This window comes from Ischnura elegans, chromosome X, assembly GCF_921293095.1.
Source record: "Ischnura elegans chromosome X, ioIscEleg1.1, whole genome shotgun sequence".
NCBI lineage: Eukaryota > Metazoa > Arthropoda > Insecta > Odonata > Coenagrionidae > Ischnura > Ischnura elegans.
This window is the reverse complement of record NC_060259.1, coordinates 122496054-122522019: the sequence shown is the minus strand read 5'-3', so window position 1 is coordinate 122522019 and position 25966 is coordinate 122496054. Positions and strand designations below refer to the sequence as shown.

The 25966-nt window shown below is 37.8% G+C and overlaps 3 long non-coding RNA genes across 4 annotated transcripts in view; 2 read left to right on the top strand and 1 right to left on the bottom strand.

The window, feature by feature from the left end:
* LOC124171518 lies at positions 1 to 20609 on the bottom strand. Its single transcript, XR_006867798.1, has 4 exons — positions 19643 to 20609; positions 19197 to 19366; positions 18480 to 18617; positions 1 to 200 (listed from the first exon to the last, which is right to left on the bottom strand). It is a non-coding gene; the product is annotated as an uncharacterized LOC124171518 (long non-coding RNA).
* The window catches only part of LOC124171514, a 60269-nt gene continuing 49006 nt past the window's right edge, over positions 14704 to 25966 (top strand). For both annotated transcript variants that reach the window (XR_006867793.1, XR_006867792.1), the window contains exon 1: positions 14704 to 15307. This is a non-coding gene — a long non-coding RNA (uncharacterized LOC124171514). The remainder of the gene's footprint in view (positions 15308 to 25966) is intronic.
* LOC124171517 lies at positions 21670 to 25612 on the top strand. The gene is made up of 3 exons (XR_006867797.1): positions 21670 to 21710; positions 22309 to 22455; positions 25308 to 25612. It is a non-coding gene; the product is annotated as an uncharacterized LOC124171517 (long non-coding RNA).

The following is a 25966-nucleotide window of genomic DNA, read 5'->3' as shown; positions in this document are numbered from 1 at the left end:
GGCTTTACTGGAGGATTTGCGGCGTTTATATTCCCTTATTGTTGATGCCAGTTATCCCCCAAGAGAGATCTGTCTCCGATGCAACAGTTTACGTCCCTCGTATCAGTTTATCTTTAGGCTGCCCTACATCAGGCGGCGATTCAGCCGAGAGTGACTTGTGTCCCGACAACATCATCATGGTGGTGATTTAATAAAAAATTCTGTGGAAAAACAAATTTTTAGGTATTCATTAAAAAATGTCTTGCCAGGTACAAGATGGTTCCTTAACCAGAGTAATTTTTAATAGGAGAATACTCAGTCAGGTTTAAATGGAGATCACAATCACTCAATTAACCACGCTTTCACTTAGCTCCTGCTATAATTAAGGTTAGCAATTCTCAAGTAATGCAACACCTTCACTTACCTGCAATGAAACAATTTACATTAACTTATCCCTGTAAATGTATGTAATCAGATTTCAGTTGCCTACTTCAAAAATATAAGCCCTGGTTTTTCCTGAACCTGCTTTCATGACGGCGTGGAATAAGTAAGTGTTATTTTTTATTGATTTGGTATTACAAGAATCATCAGTATGTTCAGAGAAACATTACCCAGGATTCCAGGACACATACAATGGTCTCTCAGGTCGGCCTTTGGTCTGCGTTGGGTGGCAGTGACATGGGGAATACGATCGGGGTGGGACTGTCGTTCTTGTTCTCGATATTTTACCATAAATTCCAAGTTTCCCACTTGTATGGGTCCTCTCCTTCCCTATCAATGCGAGGGTGGCATGCTAGTATTTTTAACAATATTTGCTTTTTTCAAGCCAAAAAATTAAACAAATAGTGTGTTTTTTCAGCACGTCATTCCATGTATGTATGTATATGAGCAATGTAAACACAGTATGTTAGGTGGGCATATATATGTATATGGTCATCTGCTATATTGCAAGTTATTTTGACTGCTAATAATCAGGGAAAAAGATTACATATGCTTACTACTTCCCTTTCAACAGAGGATATATGTATTCAATTTTTTATTTAGAATCTATCTGAAATGGATGATTATTTTTACCATAATTACTTGTCTCAGGCGTGACATCATGGAATTGAATCAACTTAATAAATAATTTGGGTTGATTTTATTAATAAGTTATAAGTTACAATATGTTAGAGTTCCACCAGATTAAATCTGAATCATTTCTCTCCATATACCGTATTTGCACGAATCTAAGACGAGGTTTTTTTTCCTCCTAACTCCTGCAGAAAAGAGAGTTCGTCTTACAATCGGATGCAAAATTCTCGACGTCAATCGGGTTGCATAATTTACGTCAGAAAAATTATGGACACCTGAGTTTGCCACCTGATAACTATTCAACGAAAAATCAACGTCAAAAATATCTTAACAGTAATTTAGCATATTTAATTTTGTGTTCAAGTAGAAAAAAAAACATTTTCCATTTTTGGGCAGCAGGCAAAAATTCGGCGCGTGCCGATCAGCCGCCGGGTGCACTTTTGCCGTGTCTGCGAGATTGCCTGCTTTACCCTGGGTTTGGCTCCATTCAAGTTAAAGCTCGATCAACTCACAAAATGTTCGTGTGATTGGTTACAATTTACCTAAATTGTAATGTTAAAGCCTCAATGCCTTCGCGGAATAAACTGCTACAAAGTCGTTGCATTTTTCTCAGAGCAACGGTAAGAAGGCAACATGATTTGCCTCTGATTAGAGAGATCGATTCAGTTGTAATTCCGTGCCTTTCAGAGTATTACGATGGCAGAGAAAAGAAGTTATTAAGTTGCCGCTGCCACTGCCGCTTTCAAAAGAAAAGTTATTCAGTGGAACCCCGATCTATCATACCTGTATTGAACATTTTCCTGCATTCATCGTTAGCCGTTTCTGGTCCCAAATAAAGTTCCATATAGACAATGTAATTTTTTCCTGCATCTCCGAAGTATCGCTTTCCCCGCATTGATTGTTTGAAGATCGTGGTCCCGATGTATAATTTTTCCTGCATCCATCTTTTGACGAAAATGAGACGAAATAAATAAATATCATGTTACACGAGAACAATAGAAATGCGTTTCACACCCCCCATTTTCTCACCCGCTAACCTTTTTCAGCCTACTTGCTTCAAAGTTCCCAGTTTCTGGAGGTCAACCGCTGCATGAATCACCTATTAGCTCAAAAGGTGTCTAACAATGAATTTCGGCAATTTTTATTATACTTTTATTAGGCTGGAATATTTGCAATGTGCTCGTAATTCAAAAAAGAATGAGACCAAGCATGACGTATTTCTAACGTTATTTAAGTATTTGCAAGGAAATAATTGGAAAAATACGATAATGATTTTTGGGGAAACTCTATATCCTCGTAGCTGAGCTTCTCGGCAATTAATGCCGCATTTTTTTCTGAAAACAGGATATCAGGTTATTATCAGTTGTCAATTTACGAGTTATACCATAAGACTCACTTGTCAGAGTTACTGACGAAGGGATATCTTCTCAGGATATTTTGTTCCTCCCTACTAGTAATCCGAATTCATCCGCCCATCTGGCGCTACGCTAATTAGAAAAGAATGGGTATCTTTGGGACAAAAAATTTCATGGCGCAGTCAAATGGCCATGCTTCACCCTCAGCAGTATACTCTGCGTACGCCGAACGCGATAGCATAGCTCGTACGATTGGTTCCCTACTTTCCAGGGTGTCTTGCCTTCATACCACCGAGTGTTTTCCGTGTGGGTTTAATAAAGTCAGGTTTCATTTTCACTAGTTTAATTTTATTGGTCTTCGGACCATGGCCCCTCCAAAGAAATTATTAGTCGAATCAATAATAAGACCTAAGTGTCTCAATAAAGTACTACTATTCCTGTCATTACGCACCAAAAATCCCTCGTTTCCTGGGACATAGACAACCTAGCCAAACATCCCCACATTGAACGTTTTCCCTTAGAAAAATTTTTTCCCCATAGTGGAGTTCCAAAAAAGGGGGGGTTGTCTTAGAATCGTGTTCGTCTTAGATTCATGCAAATACGGTAACATTGATTTCTGACTCTATATTGTTCTCTGGAATAGAGTATGTGCACATTTTTGGGAAGTGATCTTAAAAAAGAATTTACACCTCAATTAGGCTAAATTCCGAGTCTGAGAATAGAGAGGTACTTTTTAAGCGAGATATTAATTATTAAAATTTGCAAAATTAATGATGCGCTGAAACACCAGTCGGCCATATTCTCAAGGCTGTTACGTCATTTTGTTCGACGTATTCTCAGGCATTCCTTGTTCTTTAGGGTGAGCCCCTCTACAGCGTATACTGAGTTTGGAAAGAAGCCATGGAATGCCTTATGAACTAGATTTAAAGTGTGTACATGCCATCATCTACATATTTTAATTCATTTGTTTCTCGGTTACGCTGACGACAAGACTCTATCAACTTTTCTACCTCGAACTACGTAATCGTATTTCTTACTCCTCGGTTCCCGCATTTGCGTTCGTTTGCAGATTTATAGTGACATTAAAATTAAGAGACACTTAAACAGTGATGATCCTTGAAATAGTACGACTTAATTCGTGAAAACTGAGTCACTAATTAGTAACTAACTTAGTAACTGTACCCGTACTACTAACTAAAAAACGGAAAATTAATTTTCGATAAAAGTGATAGTTTGGGTATTCAAAATGTTTGTAATTTAATTCCAAACACAGTGATGCTAATATTTTCCAAATTGGATGTGAAATAAGCTCATTATTACGTAACACAAGTCGGGACTACTTTTTGGAAATGCACCGCGCGCAGGGATTCCTCGCTTAATGGATAGTCATAACAAGACACTTGTACCTTGATAACCAATAAGCTTATGCTGTGAAGAAATATAAAATGAACCAATTATTAAATTGTGCTAACAAATGCTTCGAGAAGCATATTGAAACCGAATGAATGAAAAGTAATCGTCTCATCTAACTATCAAACATTTAATTTCCAGCCCGAGAGATTTCCGTCATTCATCCGGACCAAGTTTTCAATAACCAATTTTTAGATATACCTCACAAATGCTATTCATAAACCTCAACCAAGCAAATGTACATCTGACTGACATATCTATGTTAGCGAACTGAAAATAACTTGTAGAAACATTGAGATAATCAGAACTCTGCTTTTGAATACATTAATTCTACGAAAGAACAAATACGTCGACTAAAAGTGCGTTTTTTTTAAGAAATTAAGATCAGATTACTCCTTAAACTGGACCAAAATGTAACTTCAGTTAATTGTGCTTACGTTTAAAACCTTAAATAGCCCAGAAGAAGAAGAACCCAGCTCAGTAACGGCAATTTAATAATTAACTATGGATATTCATCCAGTCACCACGGGCCATAACTGAATATGAAAAATTATTTTTCGTGAGTCAGTAGGTTAAATAATAATAGAATAGAAAATATTTCAATAGATAGATTAAATTATGATCGGTATTTGAAATGACAATAATACAAATATCGATAGTTATCTACCTACCGGCACTTTTACTTCCGTAAACCTTCGAATCGTGCTAACAAACTTTTGGCCAATTACCTACTGTAAACAATCTCACTTAATTCACTTATGTTAGACCTAATTTCCGATGAGGTTTCCCGTCCATTTCTCTTTATTATGAATGAGACAAGACAACAAAAAAGCTCCAGTTCAACATTAAAACTTCGTGCCGAGGCATGTAGGTATAGTCCAACATAATCAGCACGGTCAATCATTGAAGCATCCACCTTCGGGATATTATTTGAAGAAACCCTCACGAAACCTGATTCCATGATAAGCACTTAAACGTATTTCTCTTTACACAGATCAGCTCCACCAACTTTTTCCAATGCATACGTAGTTTATTGAATCATAAACACGATCATAACACGATAAACACCTTGCACGCTGATGAGATAGACCAGAATGACGTCACATACCGAGGAGCCAATAGATGACCGTTTTCGTCTGCCTAATATCGTTGCGAAAACAATGCATATTAAATAGCAATTATTAAACAAACTAAGTAACAATTAATGCTGTTAATCGAAAGTAATGATATTTACGATACACTTTATCGAATAAACTGCATTTCAATCGAATTCCTCCCGAGTGCACATACTCTATTCTACGTTCCTATCCTTACTCTTCAAAAATCACTCCCCATTGTGTTGGAAATTGTCCTCTTAGTAAATAGCAAATATAATTGCACCGTAATACTCTACACACCAGTAAATAAACCTTTCTCCAACCTTTTCTTTTGCCCTCCTGTACTGTGCGTAGAAAACTTTTGTGAAGGACATTGTTGGGTATCTCGAGGGTACCCCATTTACAATTCATAAATTATATGCACTGTTTTAGTATTTCCTGTAATTCAACACCATGTCTTTCTTTTTTAATTATATAATATCTTGTTATGCATAATTCATAAATACATAGGAGGCTACATTTAGGTTTTTACATTTCTTTTCTCCGAAATGGCAGTCGAATATTTCATATTAATTGCTATTGCATGTAACTGTGCATTGACTATCATGGAATGGAAAAACAACTACTAAAGGTGCCATCATGTAGAATGTAGACATTGTTGAAGTTGAAAGTTAATAAAATTTATTGAATTCAACTTTTATTCCTGCACTCATATGAATAAACAAGTTTTTTTCTTCCCACCAACAGCTGTGGGGTAAAATTCAAAGTTTTCGAAATAAAAATTGAAGTTTTCAAAAACAATTTAATGTTTAAAAAATCATCCATCACCTAAATAATGACCAAGTGGTAGAGCTCAAATACAAAAATTGTCAAAGGGACAAAATAATTAAAAAGTGAACAAGATTAACGTAATTTGGGGTGACTAAGTTATTCACACAGCACAGTCACGGAAAGGTTGAAACTCTCATGTGATGATCCTCTCAGAAACTCTTTCCCGTTCATGAATGCTTTGGTTAAGGGTTTGCCCCCTTGTATACTAGTATTTATAGATATACTTTCCGTTACATATATATACCTACTCTAACGAATTGATATACAAACTAGCTCTAAACATATGCCCTATTTTACGTGCTCTTTTATTATGTTGCAATTGAGTGGTATAAGTTCTTTAAAGGGCCACAGCCCTCCCCTTGGGTGTCCAATGTGTGTATACACACTAGATAGAGTGGTGATTTTGTTCGAACACCCACTAATGCAGAGAGGTAATAGATACCCCCTGCTTTGGCCCTTATTCTGCATCCACCGCTGGCTGTTACAATTATACTTGCAGAACCTATTGTGCGTGTTTGGTTTTAGTATAAGAAGCAGAGAAGAGTTTCACAAAGAAATAAATAAAGGCCTCTGGACTTATATTACCTTGCGTTCACGCTCTTTGGCCAATATCCGCCCAGCTGCGAATAATTCAACCCCTTTACGACCCTCCCCTATCAGACCGTTGTGTTTTTTAGTGGCACAGCGCACAGGGGGATTTAGGGGGATAAACCCCTCCCCCCCCCCAGAGCTCATAAATTTTTTAAAGTTTAATCCATCTCACTTAATTAGATCGATATTACTAATAATATAGAATAGTGTAAGGATTAATAAAGTTTCCCTCAGAAAGCCATAAAACTCACCATTTTGAACCATTTATCTTTAACAAATATTTCTTGGGTTTGCATCCAGGTTAAAGCTTTAATGCAAGCCTGACGTTTTGGAAGACGACTTGTCTTCCATCCTCCGAAACGTCGGCTTGCATAAAAGCTTTAACCTGGATGCAAACCCGATAAATATTTGTCAGAAGTATTCACCAGGAAAAACTGAAATCGTTTATTTATCTTTAAAATTCCGCAATTTATTAATCTCGCACCTACCCCGTATCCTGGAGGGTATTCCATACCCCCACACACCCCGCGGTATTAGTTGCACGCAAACCTCTTTCCCCCCCCAGCCTTAATTGCTAGCTGCGCCCATGGTAACTGCGATTCTTACCTGTGATTGCGATCACCGATAGGAGAATCACTTTTAAAAGTCAGCCGTGATTTGTGGCGATGCTATTCTTGCTATGTATTTTGCCCGATTCCAATGAACGAGCTCCCTATAAGACCTTTGCGTTTGTGAGATTTAAAAAGAAAATACTTTTGTGTGTGTGACTGTTTATTCTCTTGTCTTCTATGCATCTTCTGTTCCAGGCGTCGAAGGCTTAGGTCGTAGCATTTTCGCACCGAACTTCGGGTTAAGCCGACGGACGTTTTCATACGCGGAAGACCAATGACGTTGGGTATAGTTGTCGCGGATGTTTTAGATGTAAACGATCGGAGGTTGTGTCTTGCTGTCGAGAGGGAAGGGAAGCGACCGCTGAGGTAGAAAAATCTCTTTTTCTAAGATCGTGGTAGCAATGTCGGATGCATTCAGGCCCAGCCTGAGACACTCAGCTTAGCGAGTCCTTTAGGGCCATTCTTCGACAGTTAAACCCAACCCTTCAACTCATTTATGATCATCTTCACTGCAGGAATCCGTTGCTATGTGGTTAAATAGTCGATAGTTTTTTTCAATGATAAATTTCGATGAATAGTACTATTTTTTCTTCTTTGAAATGAATTCTTCGGCTTTTTCTGTGCGTAAGCAGTTTTTAAACACAATTTTAGAATTAAAAATTAACAGACTTCTTCGGAAAATGGATTCTGGGGTTCCGTGGGGGAACATGTTGAGCGATCCTTCTGCGTCTAAAGAACGTGAGTGTACATTGTATTTCGATAATAACCATTAATAAATAGTAATGCCAAGAACGCACCATAACCAATCAACCAATGAAGTGTGTGCATCAGAAAAAATCACTATCAAGTGTTGAAACTTTAAAAGCAATTCAATGTGTGAAATGTAACTAAACAAATTCATGTGAAAAGTTTCATGACCTTTTCCACACAAGAAATTAAGAAAAAAATTGCTCAAATATAGCATATATGCCAATGAAAAAATAATTTTACAACAAAGTATGCGTTCTAAAAATACGCAATAGCCATTTTATCAATCTGTATTAATGTTTGCAACTTATTGTGGAAGACGAATGTTGTAGACGTATTTGTTATACCTAGGTTGAGTTGCGAAGTTCACGAAGTTGACAAAACGGCTAATTTTATGGTGCGCGGAGTCATTTATAGCACTGGCGTGTCTTGATTATTGAATTTTTCATAAAAGAAAAATATGAATCAGAATTGAGAAAAAAAATCATTAAAGTGACGTATTATTATTTACTTTCTTCACCAATATGTGCGGTTTTAGAAATCCGAGTTGAGACGAATGGCAACGGTCAATTTTATCCTCATTTGAAAAAGGCCAGATTGGCGCCCATGCGATGCCACTCCTCGTGACGTCACAGGGACCTAGTTTCTATACGAGTAGATAGGAGTTATACATTGTCTGAGATTACCAATGCATGCATGAGGCACAGAGCTAAGGGAAACATGTCTTAATAATCACTTATTGAAACTGGCTAAGGTCGGAAAGTTTTCTTCGTTTGATAAGGTATTAATAATCCTTATGTAAGCCAAGCGCTATTAGCTAGCAGGGTACTCGGCTACCTGCTAGCATCCTGCGTCGTATCAGCGCCCAGAGCCTTGCCCCAAGAACAGCTCACACCGCGACAGCGGGAACCAGAATGACGTCGCACGGGCTTTACCCAGCATACATACTTAGGCGTCGCGTTTTCGCGCGCTTGAAAATTTTCACTTTTCATTTAATCGCAAAAAATAGATATCGTCATTTAAAAATATAAAAGCGTGAAATACGTACTCCAGGAGTAATTATCTTTTGATTTAGGCAATAAAAAATAATAGGAAACCACCCTTTTTATGAATTAGGAGATATTTTCAGCAGAACGCATAGATATGGGAATTGACTTCCAATGGCTTGCCTCAACCATGCGTTACACCACTTTGCCACGTCTCCAGAGCAGAAGAGAGACAGAGGAGAGGAAACCCGGCGCCACGCCGAAGAACCGCGATATTGTTGTGAGGTGACCTTGGGAAGAGACTTTGAGCGCTGATACGACGCAGGATGCTAGCAGGTGGCAGAGTACCATGCTAGCAGGTAGTGCTTGGCTTAAATAAGGATAATTATTACCCTATCAAACGAAGGAAACTTTTTAACCATAGGCAATTTTAATGGGTGATTATCAAGAGATGTTTCCCTGAGCTCTGTGCCTCATGCATGCATTAGTAGTCTTAGACAATGTAGAACTCGTATAGAAACTAGGTCCCTGTGACGTCACGTGGAGTGGCATCGTATGGGCGCCAATCTGGCCTTTTTCAAATGAGGATAAAAAATGACCATTGCCATTCGTCTTGGGACTAACTGGGATTATTAAAACCGAATAATTAGTATATTATGAATACACCAATGGTGGGTAACAAATCGCAATCAATGCATTACGTTTTCTTAGACGAAGGAAACTAACCTATTGGTCGTGCCCCTGGACAAGTTTATTATTATGGGATAGGTTGCCGCCAATAGGTCTCTGAACACCTATGTAGATAAAGACGTTTCTGAAAAGTAGGTGTAATTATTAAGCTCAAAGTTATAACAATATGGCTGTAAAGTCATCTATTTTTTTATTATGAGCATTTAAAATACGTCTTACAAGCCATCAAGGAAAAACGTAAGTCGCACCGCCGCCATCTTCAATGACGTCAGCTCATGCAATAGTGTTGTTCTTAACCACCTTGACCGTGTGCATTATTGAAGTATACAGTGGAGATATTGTGGTTATTACGCCGTATTTTTCGTGTCGTAGTTATTCCTCGATATGTCGCAGCGTATAGCTTCAAGTACTGCATTGTGCCTAAGTGCAGAAATACGGCTAGAAATGCTCCAAATAAATATTTTCATACGGTCACCAAAGACGTAGAATGAAGATTGGTTCAGATGAGAAAGTGCCGACGAATGTGAATGAATGAAAAAATTGAATTCTAATATTAACGCATTGTTTATCAGATTTGACACAATCCTATACCTACTCATCTTCACCAGTGGAAAGTTTTTTCACTTGCTGGCTTTATCCATTTCGAGGGGATCTCTGTCCGACACTTTTTTAAAAATTTATATTCCTCAGGGAGACTAATGCAACCATATAGAGCAACATTTGAGAAGTTTTACTTTAAAAAATAAAATATATATTTTTAAAACATACCTTTCTCGTGTACTATTTGTAACTATCCTTACGAGCAAAAACAGGTTAAATATTTTTTAAGATCTCTTAGTCTCCATAAGGAGAGGTGGGGTAAGTGCGACTGCGGGGTAAGTGCGACCCCCCTTCAGGTAAATCGTATTTCCGTTCTCGAAGCAGGTGGCGGTCGTGCAACATATTCCACACATTGTTATGAAACCAGAGCGAACGACTTTGTAATACTTATCCCTTAATTTCTCGTTCCCCATGCTTAGGAAATATACCCGTCCGTTCATCTCGTAGACTTAGTTGGTTGTGAGGAGAGGCTACACCGCAGTTCCCTCTGAATCAACGCATCGGAGGTGTTAGGTAAGAACTATATCTTGTTTTCTCTTCTTCATGGATTGGTTTTCCTTGCTTTACTTTAAATTTAGGAACTCGGGTCATTATATTTAGTTTAGATGGGGGGTCGCACTTTCCCCGTCGTAACCATTCATTCCTACCTTCCGGGGCAAGTGCGACCCCGTTGCCTGGGGTAAGTGCGACCCCGTTGCCCGGGGTTAATGCGACCCCCTGCCGCACTTACCCCAGGATACGAGGTTGAAGTAGGTATGGATTGAATTTTTAGCTTCTGTGTAACAGTGTTTGCGTTAAACTTTTAGTTTCTGTGTGGCAGTTCTTGCGTTAAAATTTCTTAAATAAATGTTGCAAAACACCGAAGTTTATAAAACTATGTCTTTTAATTAGAGTCCTCTCATTAACTCTTATTTCGAAGGTTTATCTGATAAAGATAGCTTACTTCAGTTTGTTGATTGATTATGATAGGGCATTGGATATCATGTCTTCTGACGAGGAGGATGTAGACGACATGGCATTAATGCCTGAAACAAGATAGCATGAGCCGAAAAAGCTTAACAAATTCGGTGACTAACATTCAAAGTGGGGATTGGATTCTGGCTAGGTTCAGCAGCAAAAAGTCAGATGCTCACTCTGCAGGGAAAATTCTGGAGATTAATGAATAAGGTGATGCCGTGGTTTGATTTTTGAGGACTTTTTTGGAACTGAAATAAGTTTCACCTGTCCATGGAATGAGGATTCCAGCGAAATACCTATGGAAGGTGTTGTAAAAATATTACCGAAGCCGTCTGTCGGCCGTCGACCAGCCGGCTTACAAATGTTATTTTTTTTTTTTTGAAAAAGTATTTCAAATACTGTTTTAGATTTCAAACTCCCAAGTCACAGGTTTTGCGCATTTCAATTTTGCCCAGCCCTACTTACACAATACTTGAACTGCTCTCAGAACTAGCTATGCAATCATTGCAAGAAAGGCTGTTAACTTCCACCTCACCGTCCTCCTCAAAAACTCGTGCCTCCACATAATAGGTTGTGCTCGGGGCACACACGAGCTCGAACTATACATTCGTTTTCATTGTGCATAATTTGCACGCAACCAATGGCAATCTGAACATATGTTTAGATTGTGCCAATGGCGTCGTCAGCGTAATCTTCCCGTCCGACCCTAATGAATGGAATTTCATTGTTAAATTTCATAAACACATTTAATATTTATTTTACAAGAGCCGGTGATATTATATTTCCATGGCTATGCATCTTCACTCCCCGGCTTTCAACCTGCATGTAGCAATTTCTGTTGCTTACGTAAGTAAACATTGCTGCCGTTGTAATTTTCGGCAAGTTTCCGGTGTCAGCCTTGGTGAAACCAGGTTCCGTGGCGTTTGTTTTTTACGATAAAACCTCCGCAAGATGTATAAGAAATAAAATCTCACGTCAAAGTCGTTAATTAAACCGAGAAATTTGGTGACAATGCGCAACGCCACTGGATTTCCCACACGATTGCATGAGCTGACGTCACTTTCCGGCTGGCCAATGGAATTGCGTTTTGAAGTGGGTGTGTTTTTGGAGCTGTTTCGGTCATTTCTTTTCAAAGTTCTTAAGAAAATATGTGAAATGAGTGCATTAAAGTGGCCTATATGACAATTTTACTATATTTTACGATTTTTAGTTAGTATTTGAAGGGATATTAAAATTTTGTCCAGAGACCTATTCAATTTATCATGTACACTGCACACAGAATGACTTTGAGAACCAAGGCAGAAAATGTGAAGGCGGCGTGAACGGTATAAATGTACATGAATGTTGAGGACCATAAACCTACTACAGACATTATTGTAAGATGGAGGAAAGCGAATTGAAAGCAAGGAGAATATGTAATGGCCTCAGGTGGGGGATGGTATGAGAAATTTAAAAATAGACCTATTGAAACTGATTGATGCTGAAAAGTACAGTAACACCTCCAGTTAACTCACAGCGCAAATAAATGCTGGGGAAATACGATAGCCCAATCAATGTATAACAACTGCTTAGGAAATACAACATCGCTGTGCCTAGGAGTGCAGCTGACGGAGCAATTAATGTACATGGAAACCTCAGTGCACATGTACTATTCAAATACTAAATTCCAGACAGCTCCTTGACAGCTAACGCCATTAAGAACAACTTCATCACTAAACTATTGTCCAATTAACGGCCTTGTGGCTTCTGGTCAAATTTCGATGAAAACTCTCCATAACAAAAATGAATGTTATTGAAAGAGACAATGAAAGATATTATTTAGAATTTAATTAACTTAGGTTTTAAAATTGGTAAAATAACGTCATATCAATTGAAGCTAGCAAAATCCAAGATTAGCTCAAAATTTAGGCAACTTGTGCTTGATAGGAAGCATCAATTGATAACTTACAGTGATACTGTGGATTTATGAAATTCGCCGATTCCGTAGAATGCTAACTTGAAACGAAGCTAATTAATTATTTTAAAGAAATTTATTTGATATCAATATTTTTATTCCCAATTATTCACTATGCATTCACAAGCAGAAAAACCTACCTCCAAGCTGGACGTCGTCTTCCTTGGTACCACCACGTCATCCAAAAACGCGCATTGGTGGTACCACACCAACGATGGCACATAGATATCTTCGGGCGCTGACCCAGTCCTACCGCTTGCCTTCACTTTCTTCTTCTCCTGCAGATACGTGGACCGTATATTATTTATTTTTTTTGACCGCTTCCACCGACAAGTTAAAAGTCTCGGCCAGGTTCAAATATGCTCGATTTTTCAAGCCAAGCCTCCGATACTCCGGTGCTTGAATGTTCCAAAGGCATTCATGCCTTTGATATTCATCGATAAATTATATCGTGTCTGCCTCGGTAAACGGTACCCTCCGGCAACTCATCTACTCCTATAGAAACTAGGTCCCTGTGACGTCACGTGGAGTGGCATAGCATGGGCGCCAATCTGGCCTTTTTCAAATGAGGATAAAATTGACCATTGCCATTCGTCTAAACCAATATTTCTAAAACCAAATAATTTGTATATTACGAATACACTAATGGTGGGTAACGAATCGCAATCAATGCCTTTCGTTTTCTTTGATGAAGGAAAATACCATATATTGATTATTCTTATTCACCGAAACCGATAGGGAGGCATAATAAAGGACCACGGAATTTTGGAAGGAGCACACGAGGTTCAATAGCAATCAATTGACCCATTGGTTTCGAAGTTAGCAGAGATTTACGTTGATTGCAACAAATCCATCAATTTTAATTGTATAGACAATATGTTTTTGCAAACTGTTAATACAAGTTTTGTGTTTCTTACGTCAAAATTGCTAACTACTGGAACGAAAATTACGGCGAAATAAACGCAAAAACGGGTACTTTTTTTTTGAAAAAAATTAAGTAAGGGAAATGCTGTGGAGCTGAAGATTTTTTAAGTAAAGATTTTTAAGTTCCACAGTTAAGTTTTTTAAGTATCAACAATCCTTATTTAAGCCAAGCGCCACCAGCTAGCAGGGTACTCTGGTACCTGCTAGCATTCTGCGTCGTATCAGCGCTCAAAGCCTCGCCCCTAAGGTCACCTTACTTGCGGCAGCGGGAACCAGAACGACGTCACACGGAGTTTACCCAGCATTCAAACTTAGCCGTCGCGTTTTCGGGCGCTCGAAAATTTTCACTTTTCATTCAATCGCGAAAAATAGAAATCGTCATTTAAAAATCTAAAAGTGTGAAATACGTACTCCAGGAGTAATAATCTTTCGATTTAGGCAATAAAAAATAATAGGAAACCACCCTATTCTGATCGCTTTGTCTCTTTTGCAAAGCCGTTTAAATTCGCGGTGAGAAAAATTCGCTGCTTATAAAATTCTTTATTTTGTAACATTGGTGTCTCTTGAATTAGCGTTTGCCGAATCTTTCCTGTTCAAAATAAATGTGCCGAGGTCCTGCCCAAGTGTAGTGCACAGTCCCCGTGGTACGTCTCGTGGGGGACATCTATGCTGAAATGAGCCGATGGAGAAATATGACGATCGTTATAATATTATACTTATGGATTTATGATTCCCCACCTCACCTTACGCTTTTACTTTACTGTCGAATCTATTGTATACCGCGGTGAGAGTTGGTCTTTTATCACTCGCTTCATAATGAATCAGGCAATGCACTCGGAGCTAAGAATGCCCATTCGAATCCACCGAAGTGAGTAATAACTAAAATTTGCGCGTGCGGTAGACAAGGCGCATCACTGCCGTTTAACCGGACGTACCTATGCAATTTTTTAGGGACTAACAATTTGTGGGGTCATGTACTGACTGGTTGAGTTGATCGTGGCTTTAGGCCTTCGGCATGACTCAATATTGATTTGAGGGTGGAGAAAATTTCCGATCGGTGCGAAGCCACTCAGACCATAGTCCAGTTTCTGGATGGCCGTGTGATGAGAATGTCGAGTTTTTCCGAAAGGCGTGCCTTTTCCGTCTTGTGAAGTAATTGTTCCATTTTTCAATAAATTTAAGGAAGTGATTTATGCATCTTAAAACGTTTACTGTTCGTTGCGCATTGTGAACAAGTGCATTGGTCTATAAGAAGTGGGATAAAATCGGAATTTGGAAATCACTGAGTCAGTCCATGGCATAATGATAATTGTGTTCGATGGTGTGTGTGTGTGTGTGTGTGTGTAAGCACATGTGGTGATTGTATTACATTGTGTTTAGCATTTTGTGATACAATGAGAGTTACAGAAGAGGAATAAGACATGAAACGATACTCGGACCTTAGGATTAAACTTCATTCCTGTTGAAAGAGTCGGGGCTACAAATCCAAGGAAACAAGCAAGTAAGAATGATTTTAACATTTTAAAACTAATTATTAACTTTATCTAATAATATCCCCATGAAGTTCGGATCACCCTCGTTTGTAAACCAGTTAAAATGCATAGCGAGTGGCAGCTGAATGGAGAATCCTATATTTGATAATATTATAGCCTCTTTCATTTGAAATTGGCACTCAGAATATAGTTCAATTGTTGGATAACCGTTTGACGGGTGTTGATTTTATTTCTCTGTGGTGTGCCTGTTCCGCCTTGTGAAGTAATTATTCCAAATTTTCCAATGACACGTATTATTTCCACGTAAATTCAATTCCACGCATGTGAGAAAATTATTATGTCGGAAAATTTATAATTGTGAAATTTGTAATAATTACTTACTCTTAGTTTAGTTAGAATTCTTTGCCTTAAAGGCGCAGCATTAGTATAGTCTCGGAGACAAAAACCTTACCACCCAGGAGCCGAAATTTTTCTCGAGAATAAACGTCGAATTGGCGACGACGCTAAACCAACCTTTCGACTTCGCAGAACAAAAAAACCCTCGTGAGTTTGAAGGGAGGGTCAATTGTTCGGACTCGAGCGCACCCAATCACAAAAATCACTCTGCTACTCAAATTCCCTTCCTCAATAACTAATCACTCCATTTGGACCCCACCTAAGAAAAGTCTCTCCCATTGCAGCGCTTGTAGGTTTGTTGTGCTCCCACGAGGAGGCGTGGTTCATCTTATGGTCTCCCACCTAGCACGAATTCCTCGCCGCGTTGACTTACGAAGTAGACTAAAGTTCTCATTTCCTCCGCGGCTATAATTTCAATAATTATAGTGCGCTTTGCTGGGAAGGATGTGTGAGAATACAATTGAAAATGCAAAATGTCGCATCCATAGAATATGTCGCATTTGATAAATGGAAATGCCATCGTGATCGTGGTTATGTGGGATGTCTGACTGCTACGTGACGCCTTTCACAACATTAAATTTTGGCAAAAGCGACCCCCCCCCCCCCTTGGCAATGACTTATATTGAGGTCATACATGCGTGTTAAAGATTCAGCTCAGAATTTTCAACGTTTAAAGTAGAAATTTAATATTTTCCTTTGGGAAAATATTCCTTAATATCGTTCTTATTAACACGTTGGTATCTGAGTAATATAAGTTTGCACTTATGAAGGCTGATTTTATAAATTAAATCGCATTATAATGAACATATAATAACATTTTTCAAATTTATAGCGACAAATATATACACAATTAATGTAAAATCTACTGACGTACCTTCTTGAAGTTGATCCATGCCCCAATTCCAATGCCTCCAAGTAATAATAAATTAGGTACTACTCGAAGTGGGTAGGGCAAGTGTGAGGAAAGAGTTTTTCAATTACTAACTCCAGTCTGTTTCATAGATCCTACAATTCTGGAGTTTTGTGATTGGTGAAATGCCGATTTAAATAAACTGCCTAACATCCTATTCGGTAAACACGTATGTCCATCATATGTATCACGTGACGTGGGAAATTCAGACATTAATGAACCCGGGGATGGAGGAAAATTAGGTGCATATCAAAATGAAATACAATATATTAAAACTTAAATACTTTAAAATAAAATACTTTAAAACTTAATAACCAATATAAGGCCACTAGGCTTCCCTCGAATGATTTCTCTTGTCACTCAAATGCGCATCAATTTGTTAATCGTGCGTACATATGTCACGTGATGCAATACCACATTACCATTGACGCTCTGAGGCATGTTGGGACCAAAGTAGTGACGTCACCCGTCCATTAACAATTATTACTATGAGCTCTATTGGTATGTACCGGAAATTTTTTATTAATACATGGAATAAGCAGTCATCACTACGACATCCACGCATACAAAGTGTTCATAAGACGTCCGGAAGTTAAAAAAACACTTTTCCCAGATGTATTATAGGTAGAGCTACTCTACCGGCTAAAATTGGTTCACATGGAATATTTTGTGCACCATCCCGGCGTTTTGTGTATTTTGCGTATTCCCCTTCCCAAATTGAACAAGCCATGGAATGAAATTCTACAAGAGGGTTTTGTGTTGGATCACACCACTCAAAATTTCTATAATTCTGCTAAGGATGATCATCAGCTGATGCTGGCTAAAATTTCTATTGATATTATCCGGTATCAAGTCAGATAGTTGTATCTACCAAGGAAAACAATCGTAATGAAATTAAACTTCTGATATTCATTTCAGGATTGATTCGCGATTTGTTCTGTGATTGAAAGATTAAGTGGTTTATTGTTCTGATCCACCATTAATCAAGTGATGAATTTATTTGTGAACAAGGCTTTGGCATAGCTGTACAGTTACGGGCGTCGAAAATTCGGATTCATATTTAGCGCAAAACAAGTCGAGGTGAATATAATTTACTTACATCAACATAATGTTATGTCTGTTGGAAACACTTCGTGATAAATTTTTGGAAATTGATGCCTATTATGTTCGCGCGCAAGGACATTTCGTGTATGGAGTAGCTGATATCCGTAAACACCCTTATAGTAACCTAAGTCAGACCCACACTCCAAGAAATAATAAATTAGGTACTATTCGAAGTGGGTAGGGTAAGTGTGAGGAAGGAGTTTGGAGGTGGGGGCTCAAACGGTTCCTCAAAAATGTGCGAAAATCTGAAGGTCGTGGGAGGTAGCAAATCGGTCCAATAGTCGCTTGTTAATTCCATGGATTGCATTAGCGGAGGGTATATTTCGAAATGAATTTAATTTAAATTTCGATCTTTTTCTTCCATTATACACTGGAGACGCGCAATAGCAAGGAAAATACTCGTCGTCACAAGTGGAATTTTTTCGAAGATAAATTCCCTCCCCAAGAGGGAACTCTCTAAATGCATGTTCGTATAAAATTACTCTTTTACCCCGTCCTAACATTCACTGAGCTATCCAGCGGTCCAGACCAATTTAAGGGTCATCACCAAAAAATGTGAATATCACTTAGGATGGGGATGAGGGGCGATTGTGAGAAAAAGTAGGCTTATTGGAATATACAAATTAATGGTTATGGGAGTAGGAGGCGAGTCATCTGTTTTGCAATATTTAATCTTCAGGTTTGTGATGGTGAGCCGTGGAGGGAGTTGGTACCCCTGTATAGATTGCAATATCACTTGCATGTACATGAAAATTAACTTTTTCACTTACGATTATTCCGGTGTGTTTCCGTTCCGCAAACATGCACGTAACGGTGTCCCCCACCAGATTTTCTTCTCACTTCATAGGCGTGACAACTGTCCCGACGAACACCGGGATCATTTGGCAGGACGACTCGTAGTTCAGCAACTGCAAAATTGCACACGCTAGAAATATAACTGGAAGTCGGGACAGTTGATAATCATCATAAATGAATGCTTTGAATAAATGCTAAGTATTATCTTCATCTGCAGTACTTCTTGGGAATGTATAGATAAAATGATTAAATGAACCAATGGCACCAGAAAATGTAAATGATTAACCACAGATTTGTATGCTAATTAAATCTTGCTAAGAAACAGGAATGTAACTTGAGGAATTGAAACATTTAACTTTTATGGGACTGAAAATTGAGAAACAATGCCGATAATACATTAAAATCCACGCGATAAGTTTCGGGAATATTAATCATGGGTGCCAATTGAAGTGACGGTACTAAGTGCACGACTGAAAATTTGGGTTGGGGCGTAGAAGTTTAATTGAGTGGGATCATAAAAATCTAACCAATTTCATCGCTCACTCATTTCCTCAAACTAAGTGTTGGTTTGTATGCACGCAAACATGGAAGTGATAGCTGAAAGGAGAATAGTATTGAGTGCTGCGTGAAACGGTTTTCCGAATTTCCGATCTAAGATGACGGCACTTAATAGATAGGACTTCAACACTCACGTAATAATCACGATCACTCAATTGGATTTTGACTCCGCGAGCACCTCCGTACCAAACCTTCTCCTTTCACTCCGTAACAATCAGTAAATCACATTCCCCGTAAACAGAGAAGCAGATACAATGCTAGACCATAGGATCGTTGTCAAAACACACGGCGATGAAGAAGGATGCTGAAAAACGCACGTAAAAGACAGACACTAAGAAGTTTTCATTGCATTCCCGAGAGATTATCGGAGAATACCAAAGTTCGAAGTAATATCAGTTCTTACCTTTTATCAGCTCTTAAGGAGCTATTTAGAGTTTGCTATACATTGGTATAGTATCATTTAATTAAAAAAATCGACATTATCTTTGAATTTTGATGGTAATTTGTCGAGAAGCCGCGCACTAAGTGATGGAATGAAAATTATAATGGCAATAAAACTACACAACAATTTTGTACTCACTCGCTTAATCACGATCGATAACGTGAATTTCGTCCAAATAAGCCGCTGTTTGCGCCAGGTTATCTTCTAACTGAAGCTTCACTTGTACACAATTTTCACTCCTTTTTAATTTCTCCAGCGTGGTATGTGTGCAATAAACAGTCACGTCGCTGCATCCGTGAATCCGTTGGGCGTCACATCGATGTAAATGGTGTAACTGACGGTGGTATGTCGGAGTGGACACTGTTGCGCTGAGAGTGCGGAAGTAGTTTGAATGGCACGTGAGAATGAGTCATAGTCTGTCGAAGGTAAAATAAGATCGTTAATATAGGGTGGGGGAGGAGATATACCGCGAAAGTTAGTGGGTGTGGAGGTCAACAATGGAATATAGTGGGACATGAATGAATAGGGCATTGAGACCGTCGGAGAGTCAAAAGCGGCCGGGCACCGAGACTAGCGAAATTATTGGGAAAGACGTCACAAGAAAACAAAAGACAATCAATTTTCGCCAAAGGCGAACAGCATGTGACGTACCAATATTTACTCTCCGTAAAAACTAGATTTCGGAAAAATTAACTATTTTACACGAATTGATATGAAGTATTACATTTTAATATTTAATTCAAATAAATCCTATTCATTAATATATTATAACAATCCATTTTATATTTTTTTTTGCGAAAATATATCTGACTTTCTCGTGACGTCACATTCGTTGTCCAATCAGGTAACTATCCTCTGGCGCTATTCATTCTGAAGCGCTTCGATTCATCAGTTTGATGTTAGCCGGCTTGGAGTGAAGAGGTAAGTAAGCAAGCCATCTTAAAGTTATCGGTTCCTTTTTATATGTGTGCCATTACTGTTTCGTGTTAGAGTTTATGATATCATTATATTTGGTGCGATTAATGCCGATAATTATTTTCGATTACACTGCTTTATTTCGCCTACGATAATATTTTACCGTTTGCAAAGTACGACAAGGCTTGAAGGGAGTGTGCTATAATACTTGGTAGGTGATATAATTTTCATCGTTGTTTCAGTAGGTGATTTGTATTCTTGCATCGTTCCTGCCAATACGAGAACAGCGAGAATATTTTTCCAATCCGTCCATTGTTATTGCCGCTTGTTCTTTTTCACGGGTGAGACGCGATTCGTCTGGATTGTTCATCATTAAGTGCGATGCCTCGTAATGTAGGTTCGGAAATGTCAATTTCGTGTCACACGTTTCAGATGGCGGTAGATTTTCCATTGATGCTATCGTGTACATCTTCCCAGATAACACACACTTCTGTAATACAGCTGTAAGAATACACCAGTTATACATATGTATCTATACAGCTGTATTACACATGTATTACTCGCGTATTTTTACATGTGGAAATGATGCACATGTAATACAGCTGTAAGAATACACCAGTTATACATATGTATCTATACAGCTGTATTACACCTGTATTTTTCGTGTATTTCTACATGTGGAAATAATAAGCGTATGTAATACAGCTGTACGTATACACCAATTATACATATGTATTTATACAGCTGTATTACAGTGGTATTACATGTGTATTTTTACATATGTACAAATACAGCTGAAATACACGAGTATGAAGGCATCATCGCCTCTAATATTCTTGAACAAATATTCAGGTAGTAATCATTTCATAATAGGATTTATTTTCGATCTATAATTGTATTTATAATGCCGGTACCCTTTTTGGAACCCATATTTAAATATGAACGCTGATGGTAATGTTTTGTTGTTAATTAATATGCTTAACGTACTACGCTGCGCCATGGCCTCCTGCGCTCAATCGCCATATTATTAGACAGTCCTCTTTTTTTTCTCCGCACTCGTTGTTTATGTTGTGAAAGTTAATGTGGCCAGCTGTTGCTCGGCAAGATTTTCCGTTAATTGTAGAAGAAATACGGCACAATATGTTGTAGCTCGGCTCCTAATTGCTCCATTAGCACCAAGGACGTGTTTAAAAATTTTAGTTTCCCTCAAAATACTGAGAGAAGAGCGAAATGGCTTCAAATATGCCGAAGGGACAAGTGGCACCCGACAACGTCTTCCCGCTTGCGTGAGGTAAGTTTTTCTACACATAATGGTTCCTGGAATACAATTACCTTAAATTTTTAATAGTGTTGATCCACGTATTTCAATCATTTGGTTTGAACTGTGCACAAGTAGTAATTTTTAAAAATTTATTCCGGTTCAGATAATCCGGCGAGGCTCGTGACGAGTGTTTTAATGCTTCTTTGTTTTCTATTCATCAATGGAATGTGTGAAATTTTGTGATTAAAATACAATATTTAATCTGGGTTACTGAGATGATTGTCGTAGTGTTTACTAAGTACCAGAAAGTGTAACAATAACTTTTTAATGATGCTACTTTTGTATTCAATAAAAATATTTGTTTGTGTCAATGCCGGTATGAAGTAATCTTACGGTCGTTTACAACAAATAAAGACAATTACGTTTTTTGACTAGAATCTGCATATTCCGATACATAATAATGGATGAAACTTCGCTTTTCATTGCTTTATTTGTGTGTTGTTCATGAGAAGATTGACTGTGATATTTCGTAGTATGAATGCTAAATTTTAAGATGCAATTAAAATCTCGACGAGTCGCTTTTGCGACGAATCTTTTCCTTGATTCATTTCGAATTTTTTAATTCCAGTTTTGTAATAATAGGATTACATTCCTTCGGCTGGTTAAAACGAAAAAATACATCAACACCGAAATTTTGTCGTGGCCCAGGGCTGATGCTGTTGTCTGCTCCTGTGTACTTGAAATTTCAACATCTTTGGCCGAATAATTACTTGTGGTAGGTATTCGAGCTTAGTAGCAAATTGTAAGATTTGAAAATTTACAATTAATTAGGTTTTTTTTTAATGGTTTCAGTGATTATCAAAGAGGACGGTGCCATTCATGCCTAAAAATTTAGAATCATTGAAAAAATATGGCTTTGGAAAACTAGGAGTTTTTCATTATTTCTTCGTACATAATTTCAATTTCAAAACGTTATTGTCAGTGTATATTATTCATATACATTTTTCTAGGACTTATTGTTTTACTTATAGATTTCCTTTTACTAAGCCTATGTGTTTAAGTGTGCTTTTATAAATGCCATGTAAATAGTGATTGTGAAGAGTGGAAGCTTATTGTTAATGGTTAGATATAACTTATTCAAGACCTGATGTGTTGTTGTGTGAAAGTATTATGGTTTTAATGATATTTTGGAGATTTCATGTGCAATTAAAACTTCTTAACACTAGAATGCCGGGAGGGTGTCATTTTGACACCCATGCTTTAATATGCATTTTACGTTGCAGATTAGTTTTATTTTGGAGTAAATAGTGTCAACTTTTGTTTAATACTGATTTTTTGCCCTAACATTAAAAAACTTAATGTTTTAATAGAGTATCACTGAAGAAAAAAATTTACAAAAAAATACTCTCCTGGAATGCGGCATCCATCGAAAAGATTGCGCTGAAACGTCGGAGGACGCATGAAGGTTGTAATAATACCTATATATAATCATTGAATACTTTTTTATTTCACTGCAATTGGTTAAATTTTATGTGCATAAAAAAATAAAATGAATATGACAGGAATGAATAGATAGAATAAAATGAATAAGACATTGTTTTTCTTCTTATTATTATTGTTAACTTTTTTCATTAATTTTTCGTCACAGACTGTAGAAGTGTGCTTCAAAAGACGAAAATTAAAATAAAACCATTGCGGTCACAAAACTACGACATTTTTAAAAATAATATGCAAAAACCTCGTATGAACCCAAAAAGAAATCGAATGCTTTTTCATACAGACTTACGAAAAGCTTCATCAAAATAGTAGATTCTCTACATTCTGGCACTTTTGGTCTGTTTTGGCCGTAGGTTTACTGACTTTTCACTGAGCTTACAAAAATCAACAGTTCTGTTTTCGTTGCATTTTATCTATACTTAACAATCCCTTGTCAGTTCTGGATTTAGTTGCAAGATATTCGTTGACTCAATGTAACGGAAAGCAAGCTATTCCGATAAATTTTGTAAAAATAATTCGGGACATCTTTTGTGAAGTTATTTCCTTATATATAGTATTCAGGAATATATAGTCACCAAGTCAAAAGTATTCTGGAAAGAAAAAAACAGGCAATCACCTGATTCTAGTTCTGACCTAGTATCAAGGACGCCGACTTACAAAAAATATTGGGGGGGCCCAAACCGGGGACCATGCCCCGGGAAATTTTCTAAGTAGTGAGTTTTAAGTTTTTTAAGCATTTTAGGAGAGTCATATGATCAACATTAGAACCCTGATCACTCGAATCTCTCGATATCTGGACACTCCGTATAAAATCGACAAGCCTGACACATTTTTTCCTCACACCCATTACGGATTTTTGAGGGGGCTCGGGCCCCCTTAAGCCCCATGGAGTCGGCGCCTATGCCTAGTATTTCCGCCCCATATGATCAATAATATTTACTTCAAAGTTTATCTCATTACAATACCTTACTGTTTCGGGCGATTTGTTAGAGTTGTTACTAATTTCAATATGAGGGCGAAGAGATCATAGAACAAGAACACATTTTTTTCTGTTTGCCCTTATGAACAGTAAGTCGAGATTCACCATTTTTGTTCAATTTATTTGAATACAACTCTTCCCGAGAAGCTTTTATTTCACCAGGTATTTCCATTCTTCCCTTATTTACGGTTCCTGAAAGGCAAGAACCCTTTTGTTTCGAGTAGAGCTAGCAAAAGTGATGCGAAACAAATGCTAGTGGTTACATTCCTGCCCTTGCTCATTTAGGGTTGCATACGTTTCATTACAACATGATCTGAAACGCGATCGCCACCTTGACGAGAGCCGTCCTTGACGCCTCTGGTCAATCTGGAATTTAATGGAATCAGTTTACCAAATACATACTGTCTTTATATACTGCAAACCAGTATTTATGCCCATACTTATCAGGATTTGGTGCCATGAATTGCTTGAATGGACATCTAGCTTTGCTTGGAAACAGCTGTTCGTCAATGGTTATGTTTGGCCCAGGTTATGATTCCTCAGCATGGCCATCTCCTTATGTAAAACAAACATTCATGAAGGTAATATACTATACTAAAATATACTATACTATACATAAAGGTACTACACATGAAGATAATGTACTACACTATACTAATTTGACAAATAATTATCAAGCCACATCCCACGAGACACCTAAACCAAAGAAAGAAATGATATAATATACTGGGTGTCAAAATGACACCCTCCGGCATTCAAGGTAAATTTGAATTTTTGAGACGAAAAAAATTAGGGGGGGTATCCCTTTTACTGTCGTTTTGTTAAGATCTAAAAATGAATAAAAGCCACGAAAGATTTTTTTCTACAACACTCTCTAAGGGCCAGCTCCGTAAAAAATGTACGCGTAGGGTGTCAAAATGACACCCTTCGGCATTCTAGTGTTAAGGCATTTCTTAGCGACATGTTGTGATAAACCTTGGATATTGTACTCCTAAATCCATTTGGTGTTTATCCTTCCTTTTAGGGGGAATTTCTGCCATTTCATTTTGCACTGATCCTATATTCTAGTGATTAGTTATGTTTACCATTGGTATACATTAATAAATTTGATTTGCATGATCACTTGCATGTTGTTGCTGCTGTTCATACAGATTCCCAATTTTATGCATCACTACTTCTGACCTGAAGCTGCCAGCAGGATGGCTGGAGAAACTGTCGACACCTATGGACAACTCAATGCGGAGGAATGCCCGGAAGCCAAGGCTCTTATGATATACCTACTTCAGTATATAATGAACTTTAAATTAATTGAAAATTTTTGAATGACAGAATATGCACAATTTGTGTGATATGTGATTTGTGTGATAAATATTTAATAATGTATACATTTTACATTAAATGATAATTTTATATGAAAGAATTTGTATAGTTCCTGTTATATTTAATGATGTACATATTGTGCATTAAATGATAATTTTTAAATGAAGGAATTTTTTGTCTTCACCATATTCTTAATTTGCATTACAAATGGTTATTGGATGCATTCCTTTCTCATGGAATTCAGGATTCCCAGCATGACATTCACTTTGTCATTGGTCAGGAATTGCTAGGATTGACTCCTTCATTGTCCTAACCTCCACTCTTCCCTGTGCTAGTCCTCACTGCTTGATAACACATCCTACGTACTTCCCTTTCTTTTATCCGTGAACTTCATAAAATGTTTTCCATCGAGAACTGTTCCATTTTCCCTTCAATCTTGCTCTTCATGCACTCAGGGTTTGTCCAATCCATTTTATTCCTCTCTGGTATC